We start from the raw sequence: 24071 nt of genomic DNA, 5'->3' as shown, positions 1-24071 counted from the left end.
ATCACTGCCTTGCCTTTCTATTGGTCCTGTGAGTGACCATCAGCTGTCACAAATGTAAAGCTCCTTCCTTCGGACTCTCCAATGGGTGCAACAGGGATCAGTGACATACTACTGAAGAAGAACTGTGAAAAGAAGACTCTTAGAGGTCCAGGGTCTGAGTGCTGTGCTCCCAGCACCCCAGCATAACATAAAAGCTCCTTTTCATCTGATCAGTCCTAGTTGGATTTAAATCCAGATGCCATCACAGATATACCACTTTGGATACTGTTGGGGGGGATGGCTTATCAGAGGAAGGCAGCAGCAGCCAACTTCCTGGCAACAGGGGTGGTTCTGCTGCACAGGACGGGAGGAAAAAGAGGGGTAAGAGCTATAGTGATAGGTGATTCTATTGTAAGGGGAATAGATAGGCGTTTCTGCAGCCGCAAACGAGACTCCAGGATGGTGTGTTGCCTCCCTGTTGCAAGGGTCAAGGATGTCTCAGAGCGGCTGCAGAACATTTTGGAAGGGGAGGGTGAACAGCCAGTTGTCGTGGTGCATATAGGTACCAATGATATAAGTAAAAAACGGGATGAGGTCCTAAAAGGTGAATATAGGGAGTTAGGAGGTAAATTAAAAAATAGGACCTCAAACGTAGTAATCTCAGGATTTCTACTAGTGCCACGTGCTAGTCAGAGTAGAAATAGAAGGATATTTCAGATGAATACGTGGCTAGAGGAATGGTGCAAGGTGGAGGGATTCAAATTCCTGGGACATTGGAACCGGTTCTGGGGGAGTTGGGACCAGTACAAACCGGATGGTCTGCACCTGAGAAGGACCGGGACCAATGTCCTTGGGGGAGTGTTTGCTAGTGCTCTGGGGGAGGGTTTAAACTAAAATGGCCACAGTAAATAATCATTCTAAAAGGTCTAAGAGCATTAAAAAAACAAGCCTGAAGGCTTTGTGTCTTAATGCGAGGAGCATTCGTAATAAGGTGGATGAATTAGCTGCGCAAATAGAGGTAAACGAATATGATATGATTGGGATTACGGAAACATGGCTCCAGGGTGGCCAAGGCTGGGAACTCAACATACAGGGGTATTCAATATTCAGGAAAGATAGGCAAAAAGGAAAAGGAGGTGGAGTGGCATTGCTGGTTAAAGAAGGGATTAACACAATTGTAAGGAAAGATATTGGCTCCAATGATGTGGAATCTGTATGGGTAGAACTGAGAAATACCAAGGGGCAGAAAACATTAGTGGGAGTGGTATATAGACCCCCAAACAGTAATGTGGTGGTTGGGGATGGCATTAAAAGGGAAATTAGAGATGCATGCAATAAGGGCACAGCAGTTATCATGGGTGACTTTAATCTACATATAGATTGGGCTAACCAAATTAGTAACAATACTGTGGAGGAGGAATTCCTGGAGTGTTTACAGGATGGTTTCCTGGACCAATATGTCGAGGAACCAACTGGAGATCAGGCATCTTAGACTGGGTATTATGTAATGAGAAAGGATTAATTAGCAATCTTGTGCGAGGCCCCTTGGGTCGGAGCGATCATAATATGATAGAATTCTTCATTAAGATGGAGAGTGAAGTAGTTGACTCAGAGACTAGGGTCCTGAATTTAAATAAAGGAAACTATGATGGTATGAGGCGAGAGTTGGGTAGGATTGATTGGGGAATGTCACTCAAAGGGTTGACGTTGGATAGGCAATGGCAAACATTCAAAGATCGCATGAATGAACTACAGAATCTGTTCATTCCAGTTTGGCATAAAAATAAAACAAAAAAGGTGACTCAACCATGGCTAACAAGGGAAATTAGGGATAGCATAAGATCCAAGGAGAGGACATATAAATTGGCCAGAAGAAGCAGTAAACCTGAGGATTGGGAGCAGTTTAGGATTCAGCAAAGGAGGACAAAGGGATTAATTAAGAGGGGGAAAATAGAGTATGAGAGTAAGCTTGCAGGGAACATAAAAACTGACTGTAAAAGCTTTTATAGATATGTGAAGAGAAAAAGATTGGTGAAGTCAAGCGTAGGTCCCTTGCAGTCAGAATCAGGGGAATTTATAATGGGGAACAAAGAAATGGCAGACCAATTAAATACATACTTTGGTTCTGTCTTCACAAAGGAGGACACAAATAACCTCCCAGAGATGTCGGGGAACATAGGGTCTAATGAGAGGGAGGAACTGAAAGAAATCAGTATTTGTAGGGAAATGGTGTTAAGGAAATTGATGGGATTGAAGGCCAATAAATCCCCAGGGTCTGATAATCTACATCCTAGGGTACTTAAGGAAGTGGCCCTAGAAATAGTAGATGCATTGTTGGTCATCTTCCAAAATTCGATAGACTCTGGAACTGTACCCATGGATTGGAGGGTAGCTAATGTTACCCCACTATTCAAAAAAGGTGGTAGAGAGAAAACGGGGAATTATAGACCGGTAAGCCTGACATCGGTAGTGGGGAAAATGCTAGAGTCCATTATAAAAGATCTAATAGCAGAGCACTTGGAAAACAGTGACAGGATCGGATAAAGTCAACATGGATTTACAAAAGGTAAATCGTGCTTGACTAATCTACTGGAACTTTTTGAGGATGTAACTGGTAAAATAGATAAGGGAGAACCAGTGGATGTGGTGTATTTGGACTTTCAGAAGGCTTTTGATAAGGTCCCACATAAGAGATTAGCGTGTAAAGTTAAGGCACATGGGACTGGGGGCAAGGGATTGACTTGGATAGAGAACTGGTTGGCAGACAGAAAGCAAAGAGTTGGAATAAACGGGTCTTTTTCCGAGTGGCAGGCAGTGACTAGTGGGGTACCGCAGGGATTGGTCCTGGGACCCCAGCTATTCACAATATATATTAATGATCTAGACGAGGGAATCGGATGTAATATCTCCAAGTTTGCAGACGACACAAAGCTGGGTGGGCGTGTGTGCTGTGAGGAGGATGTCGAGAAACTCCAGTATGATTTGGACAGGTTGGGTGATTGGGCAGAAGCATGGCAGATGCAATATAACGTGGATAAATGTGAGGTTATCCACTTTGGTGTCAAAAACAGGAAGGCAGATTATTATCTGAATGGCAATAGATTGGCAGAAGGGGAAGTGCAACGAGACCTGGGTGTCCTTGTGCACCAGTCGCTGAAGGTAAGCATGCAGGTGCAGCGGGCGGTTAAGATGGCAAATGGTATTTTGGCCTTCGTAGCGAGAGGGTTTGAGTACAGGAGCAAGGATGTCTTGCTGCAATTGTACAGGGCCTTGGTGTGACCACACCTGGAGTATTGTGTGCAGTTTTGGTCGCCTTATCTGAGGAAGGATGTTCTTACCATGGAGGGAGTTCAGCGAAGATTCACCAGGCTGATACCTGGGATGGCAGGAATGACGTATGAAGAGAGATTGGGTCGATTGGGCTTATACTCGCTGGAGTTTAGAAGAATGAGAGGGGATCTCATTGAAACTTATAAAATACTAACAGGACTGGACAGACTGGATGCAGGAAAGATGTTCCCGATGGCCGGGGAGTCCAGAACCAGGGGTCACAGTCTAAGGATAAGGGGTAAGCTATTTAGGACAGAGATGAGGAGGAATTTCTTCACCCAGAGAGTGGTGAACCTGTGGAATTCTCTGCCACAGAGGGCGGTGGAGGCCAGTTCATTAAATATATTCAAGAAAGAGTTGGATATATTTCTTGAGGCTAAAGGGATCAAGGGATATGGGGAGAAGGCAGGGACAGGGTAATGAATTTGGATGATCAGCCAAAGATCACATTGAATGGCGGAGCAGGCTCGAGGGGCCGAATGGCCTACTCCTGCTCCTATCTTCTATGTTTCTATGAAAGGAAAGCCTCTGTACTGCTCTTACCTGATGTTATTCTAAAGTGGTTAGATTCAACAGATGCCTTACATCAGTAAGTTAAATACAAGCAATTATCAACTGTAGATGATTGGAATATTTTAATTTTCACAGGATTGAATGTACCAAAGCCAGCATTCATGTCAAGACGTAGCAGGGGGTGCCAACCTCGTGTGTATGAATCGAGTGACTCGGATGAGGATTGGACGCCTAAACCTCTTGTGAAAAACCCACCACGTAAATTGAATGTGTTTTCTTCATTAAAATATTAAAAGTGTTTATTTTTTAAAACCTGATTGCAACCAGTTTGGCCAGGAGCTCGTACAAATTTGTTGTCAGGAGGCAGTTACTTTTAGGTTTTGCCTAACTGGAAAGATAAGTAAATTGACTTATATTTTTCCTGGCTGAAATATATACTTAATGCAAGTTTTCTTTTTCTAATTTTTATCTGCATAATGTGTTGATTCTTCTTTGGGCTGGAATACACTCGATATTTTTAGAATCATCATGCTGTTAACATAAATAAACTAAATTCTGAGATTATCCAAATCACTGACATTACTTTTTTTTTTAAGAGGTGAGAATCTTTAAGCCTCCCTTTAAGAATGAAGATACCAAGAAGACTAAGAAAGAGAGCACCAGAAAGGTAATTTAGTGTGAACAGAAATTCTTATCAGACTAATGTGTCAAGGTGGAAACAAACTGCTAGAAATTCACAGCAGGCCTGTCAGCATCTGAAAGATATATTGATACAGGGTCCTCCTCAAACATTAACCAGTCTTTCTCCTTCAGACATGAATTTACCTGCTACATACTTCCAGCATTTTCTGTCTTTATCTCTCATTTCCAGCAATTAATTTTCTTTTTAATTCTGTTGGATGAGTGCCCAATCTGCGGCCGATGACCTTGGCAACTTGGCTCTGTTGGTAATTATATTTCTTACTTTCTTACTTGTCCTATTTGAATTTCATGACTTGGAGATTTGGAAATGAACTATCCTTAACACTGCTTGTGGATAAATCCTCCATCAGCATCTCAAAATATGTGAACACCAGCAGCTTGAAATATTGGCAAATTAATTGGAACATGGATTAAACTTTATATGTTAGTCACGAGGCTCCATAGTATGGATTTAACTGGTTCACAAGGACAAACTTCTTTGGTCCCTGCTGCAGCACTAAGATCTCAAGGTTCCTAGTTTGTAGCCAGGATCCTTGCTCTTGATTATTATGTTTTGAGCTCTGCTGGAAAAGTACTTGTGCGTAGTGATGCCTCCTGATACTTGAGTTCCCTGCCAATACTTGCTGTTTAGACACTTGGACAAGGCACTGGAGGACAATTAGCACCTATAGAACTGTACTTCAGTTCCTTCAGGCGAGCAGGGAGAAAACAGGAAAAGGAAGTATGGTTGCTGATAGGTATTTATTCATACAGTTAATTCCTTATCTCTGATTTTGTTTTTGTATTCTAAATTCCTGTGTACAGCCTTCACAAAAGCACTTGGTGGAGTGGATGTGCTAAAGTTTGGAAAGATAATTTCATGTTCCACAGAATGAAAATCTTTGTTACCAGTTGCTTGTGTACATCCGGTGGAATACAATGTTAGTTTTTAGGCACTGTCAAATATTACGGCCTAGAAATTTGGTTGTGTAGTTCCCCAGTGTTTGGCGCTACGGGTGCCAAATTTGGACCAAAATGGCGTCCGAGCAGCGCACGCACACTTCTGGTGCGGACCATGCCAGATGCCATCTTGGTGAGGGCCGGAGTGTGGCTGTTAGGAGCGTGCGCTAGAAGTATGGTAAGTAGGCAGATTGTGACGTGAATCAGTGTGCAATGCTGATTTGACGCCAGTGCTGCCATTTTCGTCGTCATCGCTGGAGCTAGCACAGCTGAACATGCGTTCAGCAGCAGGAAGGATCCCCCAACTAGCGATATTTCAAGGGATCATTAACCACTTTCAGGGAACTTGCTTTTTGATTTCTACTGACTGTGTAAGTTTGGGGAACGGTTTGGAGCTTTTTTAAAGTTGTTGAGGTGACGGGGAGTAGTGCTGCAAGTGGAGAAGGCCTTGGCCGGGATCTTACCTTTCGGGCGCGTTGGGGGTGCGGGACAGCTGCCTTCCGGGTTCTTGTCCCACCCCCAGAGACGTCCGACACACAGACCCAATTTTGCGTCAGTTGGCCTTGTTAAGCCCGCCCTGCGGGCTTGCCGGCCAATTAAGAGAAAGCTGGTGTCAGATGACGTAAGTTGATGACACGTCATCTGCCAGTTTTCTTAAAGGGGCCACTACTCTTTTTGACAGATGATTTTTTCAGTGTTTGATAGCATTGAGGTGCTGCAAACACTGACAATCACTGTACAAAGATGAGCCCTTGCACTCAAGCTCTCCAGTGACTCTCTCCTTAGGGTAAAACAGATGGCAGCTGCAGGTGTGGTTACAGAAGCGATCTGTCACTGGTGAGAGAGGTTCTCCCAATGAGGTGGGACTGCACAAGCACTTCAAAACTTGTCATCTACAGAAAATTCTAAACACATTAAAAATGACTTTCTCCACTTTTTCTTACCTCTGCAACTCACCAGTGTCCCATTGGATCCTTCACACCACTTCTGCAGCTGTCATCTATACACAAACATGACAGTAGACCTACAGCGCACCACACTTACCCTGGCGGGGTTTTCCGAAGTCGGGAAGCCCACAGTAGAAGTGGCAAAATTGGAAAAAGCCTGTTAACTGCCTGTTAACTACCTGTTAACAAGCAGTTAAGTGGCTATAATCCTCTTCCCGCCGCTAGGAGTCGGGTCCCTGCACAAATCAGGGACCTGACCACCGGGAAGATTGATTGGAAGCGGGTTCAGGACCTGCTTCCAATATTTTTGATTTTGCCAGCAGTTCCCCCTCCAAACCCACCTCCTCGGGGCTGGTAAAATCGAGCCCCTTGTTTCTGAATTCAAGGGTTCTTGTCAGACTACTTGCTCCCAGTCATGGGTGCTCTAGTTGTCATCCCCCTTGGCCTGCAACATGTCAGGGAGATGGAGCAGAGGCAGCAAAGAAGAGGACAAGCTGCTCACAGAGGGAGGGCTCTCAGCAGGTGGCCTTAACCACCTAGGGTCTTCCGAGAGCAATTCTCTTACCTAAACCTGAGCCAGGAGCAGTGTTTGAGGCATCTGCGATTTACGAAGGAGGTGTTCACAGAAGTCGGCCACCTCTTGCAGCCAGACCTGCAGCCTCACTCCAGGGCAAGGACAGTGCCAGCAGTGGCTGTGCAGGTGACCGTGACTTTCTGAGATCAGGATCCTGCCAGGCTGGAGCAGGCGACATCTGTAACATCTCACAGTTCAGTGTCTACTGCTGCACAAGCGAGGTGACAGGAGCTCTTTATACCAGGAAAGGGGACTTCATTGTCTTCTCCCTGACCAGAGAGAAGCAAATGGAGCATGCACTTGACTTTGCCATGATAACGATTTCCCCATAGCGCAGGGCGCTTTGCAGGCACCATATATAAATGCTTAGGAATATAGCAGTAAGCCATTGAGCCCCTCGAGCCTGCTCCACCATTCAATGAGATCATGGCTGATCTGTGACATAACTCCGTATACCCACATTTGGCCCATATCCCTTAATACCTTTAATTTGCCAAAAGCTAGCAATCTCTGATTTAAAATTAACAATTGATCTAGCACCAATTGCTGTTTGCGGAAGAGAGTTCCAGACTTCTACAACCCTTTGTGTGTAGGAGTGTTTCCTAATTTCACTCCTGAAAGGCCTGGCTCTAATTTTCGGACTATACCCCCTAGTTCTACAATTCCCAACCAACGGAAATAGTTTCTCTCTATCTACCCTATCTGTTCCCCTTAATACATTGAAAACTTCGATCAGATCACCCCTTAACCTTCTAAATTCTAGGGAATACAATTTGTGTAATCTCTCCTCGTAACTTAACCCTTGAAGTCCGGGTATCATTCTGGCAAACCTATGCTGCCCTCCTTCCAAGGCCAATATATCCTTCCTAAGATGTGGTGCCCAGAACTGCTCACAGTACTCCAGGTGTGGTCTAACCAGGGTTTTGTATCACTGCAGCATGACTTCTACCCCCTGTATTCTAGTCCTCTAGATATAAAGGCCAGCATTCCATAAGTCTTTTTCATTATTTTCTGTACCTGTTCGTGACATTTTAATGATGTTTGTACCTGGACCCCCAAGTCTGTTTGGACCGCCACTGTTTTTAGCTTTTCATCATTTAGAAAGTGTAATGATATCAGCAAATAGAGATGGTATTTGCCTGTTCGATTATGATGCCTTAACAGCATGTTTGCATGTATTGATTGCTTGTGCCTGACCAGCAGAGGGCATGTGACCGAGACAAGAAAGGCAGTTTAGTTTAGTTTCAGTTTCGTTCTAGATGCATCACAAGCATCGTGTCTACTGTAAAGCTGTATAAACAGTTGAACAGACTTTAGATTAAAAGACATTCTCTTTCATAAATGTCTCGTCATTGAACCCACAAAGCAATCAATACATGGTGTCAGAAGTGATTGAAAGAGATGAAGAGAAAAAATCTGAAGTTAAATCAGCTCTCCACAGATTAGCAAGCCGAAAGAGAACATCGTTACTTACCATTAGAGAATAGCTAACGAAGTGAAAAATGGAAGGTTTACTCCCACTGGCGACGCTTCAGTTGACAGGTAATGTGGCTGAAAATTGGAGAAGGTTCAAACAACGTGTGGGGTTGTATTTATCAGCAATCGGAGCTGACGAGAAAAGTAATAAAAGGAAATCGTCACTGTTCTTACATGTCGTGGGTGATGAAGCGCTGGAGGTGTATAATAACTTCACATTCGCTGCTAATGGAGACAAAATGAAGCTAGATAAAATAATGGAACAGTTTGAGGCCTACTGCATACCTAAACGTAACGTGACGTTTGAGAGGCACAGATTTTTCACATGTGTTCAGAAAACGAGTGAGACTATTGATCAGTATGTGACTGAACTGAGAAACAGAAGCAAATCGTGTGAATTTGGGGGACTGACAGACTCGCTGATAAAAGACAGACTGGTGTGTGGTATTCCGAATAATGGTCTAAGGGAAAGACTGTTAAGAGAGCACAATCTAGACCTGGGAAAAGCCATAGCACTGTGTAGGGCTACAGAGACTGTGAAGTTGCAGGCAAAGGAGCTGTTCAGTGACAATAGCTGCAACGTGGATGCAGTGAGAATGAACGGTTACAAACCGTTTAACAAAAAGAGCGCCAATGTGAAAAAAGAGGCGTGGCCAGCGAACAAAAATGAAAGGGGCAATCGAAAGTCATGTAGTCGATGCGGTACACAGCATCCACCAAGAAAGTGTCCAGCATATGGTAAAACATGCAATAGTTGCAACAAGAACAACCATTATGCCCGTTGCTGTAAGAACCAAATGCAACAAAGCAAGGTCCATGCAGTAGATGAAAGCGACATAGAGGAGTTCTATGTAGATGTTGTGTCTGAAAACAAAAAAGAAGAAAGAGACTGGATGTTGACACTAAAAGTGAATGACATACACATTCCATTTAAATTGGATACTGGAGCACAAGTTAATGTGATATCAGAGACTGATTTTAAGAAAATTAGACCCAGACCAAAGATACATGGAATAAAAGTGAAAGTGACAGGATACTCAGGTACTGATATACCAGTGAAAGGAAGATGCATTGTCAAAGTGACACACAAGGACAGAGAGCACACGCTAGCATTAATCGTGGTGCCAAAGGATGTGCAAGCCATACTAGGTTTAAAAGCCTGTGAGAGACTGAACCTGGTAAAGAGAGTCCTCGTTGTGGAAAGCAAAGGAGAGACAGTCTATGATGAACTCATGAAAGAGTACAACGACCTATTTAAGGGTCTCGGCTGCATTCCAGGAGAACACACGATCAGAGTCAATAAAAGTATGACACCGGTCATACATCCATGCAGAAAAGTCCCGTTTGCTCTTCAAAAGCAACTGAAGGCAGAGTTGGACAGGATGGAAAGCCTGAACGTGATTCAGAAGATAGATGAGCCAACTGAGTGGGTGAGTTCCCTCGTCGTAGTGGACAAAAAGAATGGAAAGCTCAGAATTTGCCTGGATCCAAGAGATCTAAACAGAGCAATAAAGAGAGAGCACTTCAAGCTTCCTACACGTGAGGAAATCATGGCACAGTTTGCAAATGCAAAGTATTTCAGCAAGTTAGATGCATCATCAGGATTTTGGCAGATGAAATTGGACGAAGCAAGTTCAAGACTGTGCACGTTCAACAGTCCATTTGGCAGATACAGATTCCTAAGGTTACCATTTGGCATTGCCTCAGCTCCTGAAGTGTATCACAAAACTATCCATATGATCTATGAGCACCTGGAGGGAGTTGATACATCAATGGATGACATCATAGTATGGGGAACCACGAGAACTGAGCATGACGAGAGACTGAAAAAAGTGCTGGAAGCAACAAGGAAAACAAACCTGAAGCTGAATAGAGAGAAATGCCAGCTTGGGGTGACAGAACTGACATTCGTGGGAGATATCCTTAGCAGTGAGGGCATCAGACCAGATCCCAGAAAGGTGTCCGCCATTGAGAATATGCCAAAGCCACAATGCAAAAAGGACATGCAGAGGTTTAATGGAATGATCAACTACATGGGTAAATTCATATCCAACCTCTCAGAAAAGATGGCGCCACTGAGAAGACTAACTGAAAAGAACATAGAATGGGAATGGAATCATGAGCATGAGAAGTCATGGAGCGACCTAAAGAAACTGCTCACAGAGGAACCAGTTCTGAGGTTTTATGACCCAGCGAGACCCATCAAGATATCATCAGATGCATCACAGAGTGGGCTCGGTGCCGTTCTTTTGCAACAATATGACTACTGGCAACCTATTGCATATGCATCGCGCTCAATGACAGACGCGGAGACGCGATATGCTCAAATAGAAAAGGAGCTGCTCAGCATCACATACGCCTGTGAAAGATTTCACCAGTTTGTGGCAGGACAAGCAATCAGTGTAGAGACTGACCATAAGCCCTTGATTGCATTGTTCCAAAAGCCACAAAATAGCTGTCCGCTTAGAATACAAAGAATGATGATCAGGCTGCAATGCTATACACTGAATGTTGCGTACACACCGGGTAAACTGATGTATACAGCAGACACGTTGTCCAGAGCTGTTGACCCAAGTGAGCCCACAAACACCACAATGGATGAAAAAGTGAACGCCTACGTGGACATGATCACAAGTGCACTGCACATAGCAGATGCAAAAATGGAGCTCATAAAGACTGAGACAAACAAAGATGAAACAATGAGACAACTGAGAAAAAGCATCTTGGATGGATGGCCCAACATGAAGCAAGACTGCTCACCTGACATGGCAGAGTACTGGAACTGCAGGGCGGAACTATCAGTGGTCGAAGACATCATCTACAAAGGAAGTAAAATAGTTATCCCAAAGAGTCTGAGGAAAGAGATGTTAAAAAAGATCCATGGAGGACATCTGGGAATCGAAAAGTGTAAGAAAAGAGCACGAGAGGTGATGTACTGGCCACGAATCAACCAAGATGTGACAAATGAGGTGTCAAACTGCACAATATGCCTGAAATATCGAGCAAGCAATCCGGTAGAACCACTAAAGCCACACCCAGCGCCAGACAGACCTTACCAGAAGGTAGGCGCTGACCTATTCGTATGTCAAGGGAAGGACTATCTTGTAGTCACAGACTATTACTCCCTGTATCCAGAGGTTTGTAGACTGTACACCACCACTGCAGATGCTGTGATAACATGTATGAAAGCCATATTCTCCAGACATGGCGTGGCAAGCAAGGTCTTCACAGACAACGGACCCCAGTTTTACAATGCAAGTTTCCGACACTTTGCCAAAGAGTGGGACTTTGTCCACACAACGTCAAGTCCTCACTTTCCACAGTCCAATGGTCTAGTGGAAAAATCGGTCCAGACAGTGAAAAGACTGATGTACAAGGCAAAAGACAGTGGAATTGACTTCTACCAGAGCATGCTTGTATACCGCACAACGCCGCTCGAGTGTGGTATGTCACCAGCCCAACTCCTGATGGGACGTTGGCTAAGGTCAAACCTACCCATCCCGGAGAACCTCCTGAAAACAAAAGAGGGGGAGAAAGTGAGGAAGTTCAAAGAACAACAGAAAGAAAAGCAAAAGTACTACTATGACAGAGGAACACAAAACCTACCTGAACTCCACAGTGGTGACCAAGTAAGGTTGAAAGACAAAACAAACACATGGACTCAGAAGGGAACTGTCCTGAGTGAAGTTCAACCAAGATCATACACCATTCAGACAGATGAGGGTGCTGTTCTGAGAAGAAATCGTCGAGATCTTCTCATGGGACCAGCCACAGCAGGTCAAGAGACTGATACTGTTGAACAACCTGATCACACAGCTGAGAAACCATCATCTGAGGCAACAACTCCGATTCAAGGACAATCAATCAGAAAATCCTCAAGACACGTGAAGCCTCCTGAGAGACTCATTGAGCAAATTTAAGGACTATTGTTATAGAAGGAAGTAATGTTATCTTATTCTTTCTTCAAGTTCTAGTGTATTGACATATTTCATGTGAACACACAAAGCAAGGTTAAAAAACCTTGATCATGATAATGATAATGTAAGTTCATTAAGTGTTACAGTTAAAATGCAGATTAATACAAAGAAAACATGTTGTTAGTTAAAAGTAAAATACTTTTGTTTTAAGAAAAGGAGATGTAATGATATCAGCAAATAGAGATGGTATTTGCCTGTTCGATTATGATGCCTTAACAGCATGTTTGCATGTATTGATTTGCTTGTGCCTGACCAGCAGAGGGCATGTGACCGAGACAAGCAAGGCAATTTAGTTTAGTTTCAGTTTCGTTCTAGATGCATCACAAGCACCGTGTCTCCTGTAAAGCTGTATAAAGAGTTGAACAGACTTTAGATTAAAAGACATTCTCTTTCATAAATGTCTCGTCATTGAACCCACAAAGAAATCAATACAGAAAGTATCCTGTTCTATCCTTTTTAGGTCCAAAGAGGATAACCTCTCACTTGTCCACATTGAAATCCATTTGCCACAGTTTTGGCCGTTAACTTAATAATCTGTATAATGCTGAGTTATACCACAACCGCAGAGGTTACCACTCGCTAAATGTGCAGTTGGTGTGTGACCATGCTCAGCATATCATGATGGTGAATGCCCAGTATCCTGGCAGCAGTCATGATGCTTTTGTTCTGCGCCAGTCCGCTACTCCCTCAGTCTTTGAGACACCAAGACAAACCAGTGGGTGGCTACTGGGCGACAAGGGCTATCTCTTGACCACCTGGCTCGTGACTCCACTCCACAACCCAACCACCCGTTTTTGGGGGCTACCGAATTTCGAGCCCTACCTGTCTTTTAGGGATTGTGGGTGGTTTGTGAAGACCAAAGGTGAAGTAGTAAAACTATGCATCTAATCTCCTCTCCCATTTTCCTGAATGCACTAATTCATGCTTCCTAAGTCTAGGCTGACTTAATGTGCAGCCCTGTTGGCATTTCCTAAATGGCTGTTCTTCATGTGTTAGACTCATCATTGTTGGAGAAGATCTGTCCCTTTTTTGTATACACGCAGAGACCCTTTCCACAACTGATTATTAGTTAGCATTTAGTGGGAATCCTGGCTAATTTTATTCCCTCCCTTGCAAAAGGGTGCTGAGGTAAATTGTAATTAGACTTGGGTGTGCAGGGCACGATTTGCAGATGACACAGAACTTGGAAGTATACTGAACAGTAAGGAGGATAATGATAGACTTCAAGAAGATAGACAGTCTGGTGGAATGGGTGGACACGTGGCAGATAAAATTTAATGCAGAAAAGTGTGAAGTGATACATTTTGGAAGGAAGAACAAGGAGAGGCAATATAATCTAAAGGGTACAATTCTAAAGGGGGTGCATGAACAGAGACCTGGGGGGTATATGTACACAAATCATTGAATGTGGCAGGGCAGGTTGAGAACGTGGTTAAAAAAGCATAAGGGATCCTGGGCTTCATAAATAGAGGCATAGAGTACAAAAGCAAGGAAGTTATGATGAACCTTTATAAAACACTGGTTCGGCCTCAACTGGAGTATTGAGTCCAATTCTGGGCACTGCACTTTAGGAAGGATGCGAAAGCCTTAGAGAATGGTTCCAGGGGTGAAGGACTTCAGTTATGTGGATAGACTGGAGAAGCTGGGGTTGTTCTTCTCATTCCAGAGATGGTTGAGATGAGATTTGATAGAAGAGTTCAAAATCATGAGGGGTTTAAACAGAGTAGATAGAGAGAAACATAGAAACATAGAAGATAGAAACTGTTCCCATTGGTGGAAGGGTCGAGAATCAGAGGACACAGATGTAAGGTGATTGGCAAAAGAACCAAAGGCGACATGAGGAAAACTGTTTTACGCAGCGAGTGGTTAGGCTCTGGAATTCATTGCCTAAAGGGTGGTGGAGGCAGATTCATTGTGGCTTTCAACAGGGAATTGGATAAGTATCTGATGGAAAAAAAATTGCAGGGCTATGGGGAAAGGGCAGGGAGTGGGACTAGCTGAAGTGCTCTTGCAGAGAGCCAGCATGGGCTCGACAGGCCGAATCGCCTACTTCTGTGCTGTAACCATTCTATGATTCTATTAAGTTTACCACATTTGCTGAGATCAGCAAACTTAACACAGGAGTACAGTATCAAACATGGGAACTTTCTGATATGTGTGGTTCAGTACTACACTGGAGAGCAACTGTATTTATCCAATGTGTAGTTGGGTAGCATTGTTTATTAAATATTCGAAAACAACTAATGAACAGGAAAAATAGACAAACACTTTGACTTGTACACAATCTCTTTAGTAATACAGGCAGTCTTGAGGCAGCTATTCTTTAATTCAGAAGCGGTGAGATACAGTTTTACTGTCACATTCTGCATTTCAGAACCAAAAAGCCCCATCACAGATGGCGTGCAATTCAGAAGAGGATAAAGCTGAAGTTTCCAGGAGCTTCACTGAGGACAATGCCTCAGCGATGGAAGAGACAGCTCCAGTTAAAAAGATCAAAAGAGAAACGAGCACCTTGCTTTGTGAAAATGAATCTTGTAGCGAATCCAATAAAGGTATTTGTCCTGGAATAAAGGATTTCAGTAAAGTATTACTATTTTGAATAATTTTTTTTTTTAATGAGGAAGAGATGCTCTATGTTGATAATGTGACCACTACCGTAGTCATTCAAATCAGATTAACACAATGTCTTGCATTATTATGTAAATGTCTACAGCATCTTCTGTGCAACCAGAAACAAACCTTACATGCAAGAATATTAAAATTAATTGGTTCAATTTTTCTTCATGATCTTTTTGATTTATTCCATAGTTGTCTATACTGGAAAGATCTTGGGGTCAGCAAATGAAACAACCAAAAAGATTGAAAGCAGAAGATACAGTTTCAGAAATAGAGAGAGAAAAGTTTATATGGAAGAAAGGGAACTTTGTGACGATGATTACCTGTGTATGTGAAAAGTAACCTATCCATTTCCTCAGAGCAGGAATAATTTATTGGGCGTTTTGGTGTGATGACACATGGCCTTGGTAGGCCAGAGGATTGGTGGAGCAATACAGCATGTCAGAGTGGTGGGACAGGAGTGCAGGCCTGTGTTTGCCCACAAACAGGCACCGATTGTTCTTTTTGACTGAGGAAAAACAATCACAAATATGATCCCCAAACTATTGATAATAATTCTGGAATCTTGTAATAAAATAGAATAGGACTTTCAGTAATTATAAACTAATGGCCCCTGATTACAGGGAATAGCAGCCCCTTGTCTAAGATATTGAAGCATCCTATGCCAGCCTGCAGCAGGACCTGGACAAAATCCAGGCTTGGGCTGACAAGCGGCAGCTAGCATTCAAACTTATGAACAGCAAACAATGACCATCTCTGAAGAATTGACGGTGCAGCCTGAATTAAGTTGGGAGTCAGCATGGTTTGGGAAGGGGTGTGGGAAGAAGATGATGGCATAACTGAAAGGGCAAATTTGAGAAGTGACACTGTCCCCTAGTGTGATTTGCCTGATAGTTTAGAGGGACTTTTGTTACTGGATATACAGGTTGAACTTCATTCAAAGAATGAGGAAGCTATAGGAGGTGATTCAGCCTCCTTGTGCAAAATTCCCTTCCTGCCCACTCCAATCTTACCTGGTGCAGCACAGCCTGGAGATACTGTTGACAGTTTTTGCAATGCTGTTGTTAATTGTGGTCAGTACTGCCTTCTTGGAGTAAAGAACCGAACATCTCGCCCAGAACAAGCCCTTATATACAACAGAGTGGGGGAAGATCTGACTGGCACTGGGTGTAATTTCCATAGAGGGAAGATGCCTCAAGTGTTTTCCCCAGCTGATAGATCATGGAAATATCATACTTGTGTGTGCAGACTGAATTGCAATCTACGATAGGTAATCTATCCTTTCTCAGTACCAGCATGAACACTGAATAATGAATTGAGATCCTGATCCATCTTTAATTTGTATTTTATGTGTTAGTTTGTGAAGACTGCAAGTCATTTTTTATTGAAGAATGCCCTGTGCATGGTCCTCCAGCGTTCATAAAGGACACGGTGGTGGAATTCGGTCAGCCAGACAGAGCACGTTTAACCCTTCCGGAGGGTTTCAGCATAGCGACTTCAAAAATTCGAAAAGCTGGTCTTGGTGTATGGAATGAAGGGCAGGTTATTCCCAAAGGCGTTCACTTTGGACCCTATGAAGGAATAGTATCAAATGAAGAAGCAGAGGTTGTCAGTGGGTATTCATGGGCGGTAAGTGACTACTGTCGTTATCAAGTTCCTTATTTTCTAAAAAAGTTCAGGACTTATTGGAATTTATTTTCTATAAATTATCCAACATTCCCATTCCTGGTTGCTACTCAGTGAGTCCTACTGGTAAGTAGACAGCGAGTGAAGACAGAATTAGTCTTTGCTGTGAGGCCTCTTGTGTTCAACTAGCCTGTCAACACATGGAAATGTTCACAAATGAAGAATGGATTACTGGGTGTGTTTATTGTAGGGCTGGGAGCAGCCACGGAACTACCCAAACATGACTCACCACCATCAGGAAGCGAGAAAGCAAACATGCTTCTATCTGACTGAAACCCACCAAACACCACCACAGAGGAAACAATTGCAATTCACCCCACTGAGACCAAAGGTGTATCAAAGTTCACAGCGCCTTCTCCACAGCTGATAGTGTCAGTGCTGAGAGAAAAATCCTCTCACACCACTGAGGCCATAGCAGACTCCCAACTATTTATAAAAACTCTGCCACCCACCCCGTCCCCAGCTGAGGCAGCATGTTCACATTCTGAAACAAAATCCCTCACTAGAATTCCTCCCCACCCCGCTGCCAGCTGAGGCAATTATTGAACTCCGTGGCCACGAATTCCGAAGTTTCAGCGCTGGCCAGTCAGGCTGGTTTTGCTGAGAAATGGTGGCTGTCTTGCTTTCGGTGGGTCCTGCGGTGGCCGCCATTTTACGAGGTCGGTAGTGCTGTCGTTGCCTGCGCATGCCCCAGATAGTTAGATGAGACAGATTGTCACATCAATGAGCTGGATTTTCTCAATGGAGACAAGTTGGAGGCGGGACTGTTGCTTGTGTCGCTGTCCCGCCTCTACCCTCGCCTGACCAACCAGAGGGATTTTCCCCTGATTGACCTTGTTAAGCCTGCCCTGCTGGCTCAGCAGGCCAATTAGGGAGGAAGAAGAAATGTCAGCGTTTGACAGCTCTGTGAAGCTGTCAAACACTGACATTCTCTGTAGTTTGATGAGTACTTGTGTTCAGGACTCATCAAACCTTTCAATTTGTGGATTTCACATGGCTGTTGGTTCGGAGGATCCAACAGCCAGTCTGTGAAATCGACAAGAAGGATGTCTGGTCTCCTGATCCAGAGAGGATGAAGGCTGTAGGAAGAAAACAAGGTAAGTGACCATTTTTTTACACTTGTCACTCACCTTACATACTTACCACTCCACACTTGCACCCATCACTCACCTCTATATCTTACTTCCAGGTACCTCCGACCACCGAAGACCTCCTCCACATCACCTCCAACCCGGCGGGGTTCTCCGAGGTCGGGAAGCCTTCAGCTGTGAAGGTAAAATGGCACTAATCCTTTTGTCTGCCTGTTAACAGGCAGTTAAAAGTATTTAATGCCTTTCCCGCCTCCAGGAGACAGGACCCGAAGCAGCACATCTTCCCGCCTCCTGGCACTTCTGCTACTTTACTGGCCGTCCTGCCTCCATGCCTGCCTCCTCGGGGCTTGGAAAATCCAGCCCAATGAGTGTCGAACGCTGGTTTGACACAATGGCCTAGAAATTCGGTTGGTTGCGCCAGGGATTAGCGCCTAAAGAGGGCAATAAAGGGGGCGATAGCCAAATTCCGGTGGGGCGCAAGGCGTTAAGCGCCTCGCCCCATATTGAGTATGCATTTAGCGCCGGCGCTAACGCTTAGCGCCCGCTCATGGACGCAGGCTAATTATGATGTCATCTGAGTGTGCAATGCCTTTTCGGCGCCCCAGACGGGAAATTCAGTGGCGCCCCCCTCCGTAGCGCCTGGCGCTATTAGTGACAGTTTTTCTGGGCCTTACCAAGTCGTTTTCGGGCTGGAGGAGCGTTATTTAAAGGGGACTGGTGTGGTTTAAAAACGGCACACATTTCTGGTGCACAACTTCCTCGAGAGCTACAAAGAGTTGCTGACCTGCACACTGAGAGCCATTTGACCACTGGGCCCACGCTGGCAGAGGAACAGCAGCCTTCTGACCATTGCCTTGCTGTTGATGAGCCTTGACAACGGGGAACCTTCCTGTGGGCACTTATTATGGGGCCTGCATTGGAGGGGAACGTCCTGCTGCTGAATCATCTGGAAAGGGCACTGAGGCGCTGGGAGAGGGGGGCGGGCATGGCCAGACGGAGGAGGGCCAACAGACATCGCCACAGCAGACCTTACGCTGGCAGGGTTTTCCGACAGCAGTTTTCCTACATGAACATGCCGGAGGAGCAGTGTGTCAGAAGGCTGCGATTTAGAAAGGAGGTGGTGACTGAGCTGTACCAGCTGCTTCAGCCAGATCTGCAGCCGGTCTGATACCCCCAAGCCTGTGAAGGGCAAGATGCTTGTAAATAGCAGGCATGGCCATTGTAAATGAAGAAAGTGTTTCATTACACAAAATGTGGTTCCTTCAAACATGAGAAAGCTATGGCAACAGAAAGCAAAACTAATACATTGGCACATAACTGGCTCTCACACCCGGGAGACTGTCCAAAACATAAATCACATTCCGACCATCTTCCTTGGCCTTGATTCCACTGCGCCAACCAAAGCATCCAATGCCCCATCAGTGAGGCGTTCCGCCCTCTGCCTCACCCTTTCCATTTCTTGCTAGGCTGGTGCGCCACAGGTAGGCTCCCACTGCTTTGAAGGCCTACAAGGCAGTGAGTGTGTCTGGTGATGCCAATTGACCTGCCCCTTTAAGAGCTGGCCGGTGCCAGTGTGTCTCAGGGAAAGTGATTATTGAAAGCACCTGCGCTGCGCCCCGCCGCAGCGATATTGGGTGGCGCCTCCGCGTTAGCGCCTTAAGAGTCACGTGCAGCGCCTGATTTACCGCCGCAAACACCATCAGGGGCGCAACGACCCAATATCGCGCCAGGTGGCACTAAGTCGCAGCTGGCGGTACTCTTAGCGCTTCACCAGATCTAACGCCCCAAACGGGGCTATACCGAATTTCTAGGCCAATATCTGCCATTTTTGATATGCTGCTCCATTTTGCATCCTCTCCCTATCACAACCAGCTGACTATACGTTCAGCAGCAGGAAGGACCTCCCAGGTCTGCTATTTAAAGGTATCATCAACAACTTACAGCTGACTTGCTTTTTGATCTGTCCTGGCTCTGGCACAGTTTGTGCGACTGTTTGGAGCTTTCTACAGTTATTTAATGTTGTTGTGGTGACCTTGCTACTCATTTAAAGGCTTCTGCTCACACCACTTGCTCTCAGTCATGGGGTCTCTACTTGCAGTCCCCCTCGCGCTCGAGTATGACGGAGATGGGGTGGAGGGCTTCCAAGAGCACTTCTTCTACCTGTGCTTAAGCCAGGAGCAGTGTATTAGGAGGCTCCGCTTCACCAAGGAGGCAGTCACAGAACTCTGCCACCTCCTGCAGTCGAACATGCAGTCTCAGAGCTCAGCGGCTCTCCCAGTGGCCCTGAAGTCACCGTGGCCCTAAACTTTTTTGCCAGTCTGGACCAGGAGACATAGCTAACATCTCCCAGTTTGCTGTCCATCGCTGCAACCAGGATGTCACAGAGGCTGTCTACTCCAGGAGAAGGGACTTCATTGTCTTCTCTCTGAACAGAGAGAAGTAGGAGGAGCGTGCATGTGGCTTTGCCAGGCTAGCGGGATTCCTCATGGTGCAGTGCGGTATCGACTGCACGCTTGTGGCTTGTGGGCACCGCATACCAATCCTGAGATATTCCGTAACTGCAAGGGCTACCACTCACTTAATGTGCACTTGTGCGACCATGTCCAGCATATCATGATGGTGAATGCCCGGTATCCTGGCAGCAGTCATGATGCCTTCAACTTGCACCAGTCCGGTGTGCCAGCAGTCTTTGAACCACCACGTCAAACCCGAGGGTGGCTGCTTAGGGACAGGGGCTATCCACTCTGCTCCTGGATGATGAGTTCCCTCCACAACCACACCAATCATGGCCAGCACTCAAATAACGACAGCCATGCTGCCATGAGGAGTCTCATCGAGCAGACCATTGAGGTTCTCAAGCAACAGTTCCGCTGTCTTGACCGCTCAGGAGGAGCCCTCCAGTACAGGCCGGAGTGGGTTTCCCATTTCGTGGTGGTCTGCTGCATGCTCCACAACTTGGCCACATGAGGGCACAGCCCATGCCACCACGGGTCCATCAAGCCTGTCCCATACAATTGCGATGTGATGAAATATATGCCTTCATCAGTCCCTGTGTTTTACCTGCTTTGTATTGTGTGTACCGCCCCGTTTTTCCTATTGTGTGTATTGGCTACGCCCCTGTCTTTTGCCATATAAAGGTCTCAAGAGCTGTATGAGTCATTCTATCAGACGAACCCGATGTGGAAAGACCTGCAATGTTCTTAGTGATTAAAAGCCTTCAGCTGAATCCTTTAAACTCCTTGTCTTTGAGTTATTGATGGCACTTCAATTTTAATCACTAAAACACCAAGATGGATCGACTCCTGAAACCAGAGCGCTTGGATCTGGACCCCCATGCCTCAGACGCAGCCACACAGTTCGGAAACTGGTTCCAATGCTTTGAATTTTTCATCGCAAGCTCATCCACCGCCATAGCAGCCGCGACCGCCACCGGAGACGTGAAACTGGGAATCCTGCGAAACTGGGTGAGTCATCGGGTCTCCCCTCTCATCCAAGATGCCACCAGCTACGGGGATGCCTGCACCATTCTGAAGGCCCACTACGTGCGGCCAATAAACGAGGTGTACGCCAGGCATCTTCTGACTACTCGCACGCAGCGGCATGGTGAGTCACTAGAGGACTTCATGCTGAGCCTAAAAGTACTGGGCAGAGACTGTAACTGTAAGGCCGTGTCTGCCACCGTGTACACGGGGGAGCTGATCCGAGACTCCTTTATTGCGGGCCTCAGTTCAAATTACATTCGGCAGAAACTGTTTGAAAAGGAGGGACTGGACTTAAAACAGGCTATGGGCATAGCGCGATCGCTGGATATGGCCCAGAGGAACTCTGAATCCTGTTCCTCAGGCCACGCGGCCCACTCCGCGCCATGGGGCCGCCATCTTGGAAGCCATCTTCACCTCCCAGGTCTCAGGCCAGCCCAGCACCATCGGAGCCCCAGCCCCCACCCAGGAGCCCCACTACTGCCGCGATGCATCGGGGCCCGAAATGCTACTTCTGCGGCCAGGACAAACACTCCAGGCATCTGTGCCCAGCGAAGGGCACCACCTGTTTTAAATGCGGGAAGAAAGGACATTTCAGCAAAGTCTGCAGAGGGAACCCCACCTCCAACTCCGCCACCACCGCGTGCGCGCCGTGGGGGCGGCCATCTTGGACGCCATCTTGTCCACCCTCATGGAATCCACCATCTTGCCCCGACTACACGGACCTCCAGGACCCACTGGTGGCCTCGATCACAGTGGATCAATCCAGGCCGCATCCGTTGTCTAGATCGATGATGGACATAGAGGTAAACGGGAACAAGGTTAAATGCTTGATTGACTGCGGGAGCACCGAAAGCTTTATTCATCCTAGCCTGGTAAAATGACTTTCACTAACGATAGCCCCCACACAGGGCAAAATCGCCATGGCTGATAAGACTCATACCTCAAAAATTACAGGTTTCTGCGCGGTTATGTTGTCGGTAAAAGGCACTGATTACAGAGATTTTAAACTATTGATAATGCCAGATCTCTGTGTGAGCGTGATCTTGGGTCTGGATTTCCAGTGCCACCACCAAAGTATCACGCTTACCTACGGTGGGTCCCAGCCGCCCCTCACAGTGTGCGGTCTGGCTACCCTGAAGGTCAAGCCGCCCTCTCTGTTCGCCAACCTCGCACCCAACTGTCGACCCATAGCGACCAAGAGTAGGCGGCACAGCTGGGAGGACAGACGGTTCATTGCATCGGAAGTAGAAAGACTCATGCGGGAGGGTATCATCGAATGCAGTACCAGCCCGTGGCGCGCCCAGGTAGTAGTAGTTAAGGGTAGCGAAAAGAAGCGGATGGTGATAGATTATAGCCAGACGGTTAATCTATACACCCAGCTAGACGCCTACCTTCTGCCCCGCATAGCGGATATGGTTAACCAAATTGCGCAATACCGGGTGTTTTCCACCATCGACCTAAAATCGGCATACCACCAGCTCCCCATTAGGCCGGAGGACCGTCCATACACCGCCTTCGAGGCGAACGGACGCCTCTACCACTTCCTCAGAGTCCCCTTTGGGGTAACGAATGGGGTCTCGGTCTTCCAGCGGGAGATGGACCGCATGGTCGATGAGAACCAGTTAACAGCCACCTATCCGTACCTAGACAACGTCACCATCTGCGGCCACAACCAGCAAGACCACGACTCGAACCTCGCGAGATTTCTGAAAACCGCCCTCAGACTCAATCTCACCTACAACGAGGATAAGTGTGTCTTTAGCACCACGCGCCTCTGTATCCTGGGCTGCGTGGTGGAAAACGGGTAAATCGGTCCGGACCCCGACCGATTGCGCCCCCTTCGGGAGCTACCCCTACCAAACACTCCCAAGGCCCTGAAAAGGTGCCTGGGGTTCTTCTCCTATTACGTCCAATGGGTCCCCAATTATTCCGACAAGGCCCGTCCCCTCCTGAAATCAACGTCCTTCCCGCTCACGGCCGAGGCCCACGCCGCCTTCAACAGCATTAAACACGACATTGAGAAGGCCGCGCTGCAGGCAGTGGACGAAAACATCCCTTTCCAGGTCAAAAGCGATGCGTCCGACTTCGCTTTAGCAGCCACCCTCAACCAGGATGGGCGGCCCGTAGCCTTTTTCTCAAGAACCCTCCAAGGGCCCGAGATCAGGCACTCCTCGGTAGAGAAGGAGGCCCAGGCCATAGTGGAGGCAGTGCGGCACTGGAGGCACTACCTAGCCGGCAAACGCTTCACCCTGCTTACCAACCAGCGGTCGGTAGCCTTCATGTTTAACAACAAACAGAGGGGGAAGATCAAGAACGACAAAATTCTCAGGTGGCGGATCAAACTCTCCACGTTTGAGTACGACATAATATATAGGCCAGGGGCCCTCAACAAATCCCCCGACGCCCTATCACGAGGGATGTGTGCCAGCATCCAGGGGGACAGGCTACAGGGCCTCCACAATGGCCTCTGCCACCCGGGGGTCACCCGGCTATTTCACTTTATAAAATCCCGTAACCTCCCCTATTCCATCGAGGTGGTCCGGTTGATGACCAGGGACTGCCGCACCTGTGCGGAATGCAAGCCCCGTTTTTTCAGGCCAGACGGAGCCCACCTGATCAAAGCTACACGGCCATTCGAGCGCCTGAGCTTAGATTTCAAGGGACCACTCCCCTCCACCGACCGCAATGTGTACTTTCTCAACATTGTGGACGAGTACTCCCGCTTCCCATTCGCCTACCCCTGCCCAGACATGACCAGT

General features: G+C 46.4%; 1 long non-coding RNA gene across 1 annotated transcript; it reads left to right on the top strand.

The window, feature by feature from the left end:
* The first annotated feature begins 3893 nt into the window (after positions 1-3893).
* On the top strand, positions 3894-15216 carry LOC147109805 (uncharacterized). The gene is made up of 2 exons (XR_015080353.1): positions 3894-4489; positions 14812-15216. It is a non-coding gene; the product is annotated as an uncharacterized LOC147109805 (long non-coding RNA).
* Positions 15217-24071: the final 8855 nt, after the last annotated feature.

The sequence above is a fragment of the Somniosus microcephalus genome, chromosome 12 (assembly GCF_052327205.1).
Source record: "Somniosus microcephalus isolate GS21.2 chromosome 12, FLI_Smic_1.0, whole genome shotgun sequence".
In the NCBI taxonomy this organism is placed as follows: domain Eukaryota; kingdom Metazoa; phylum Chordata; class Chondrichthyes; order Squaliformes; family Somniosidae; genus Somniosus; species Somniosus microcephalus.
This window is presented reverse-complemented; position numbering and strand designations above follow the sequence as displayed.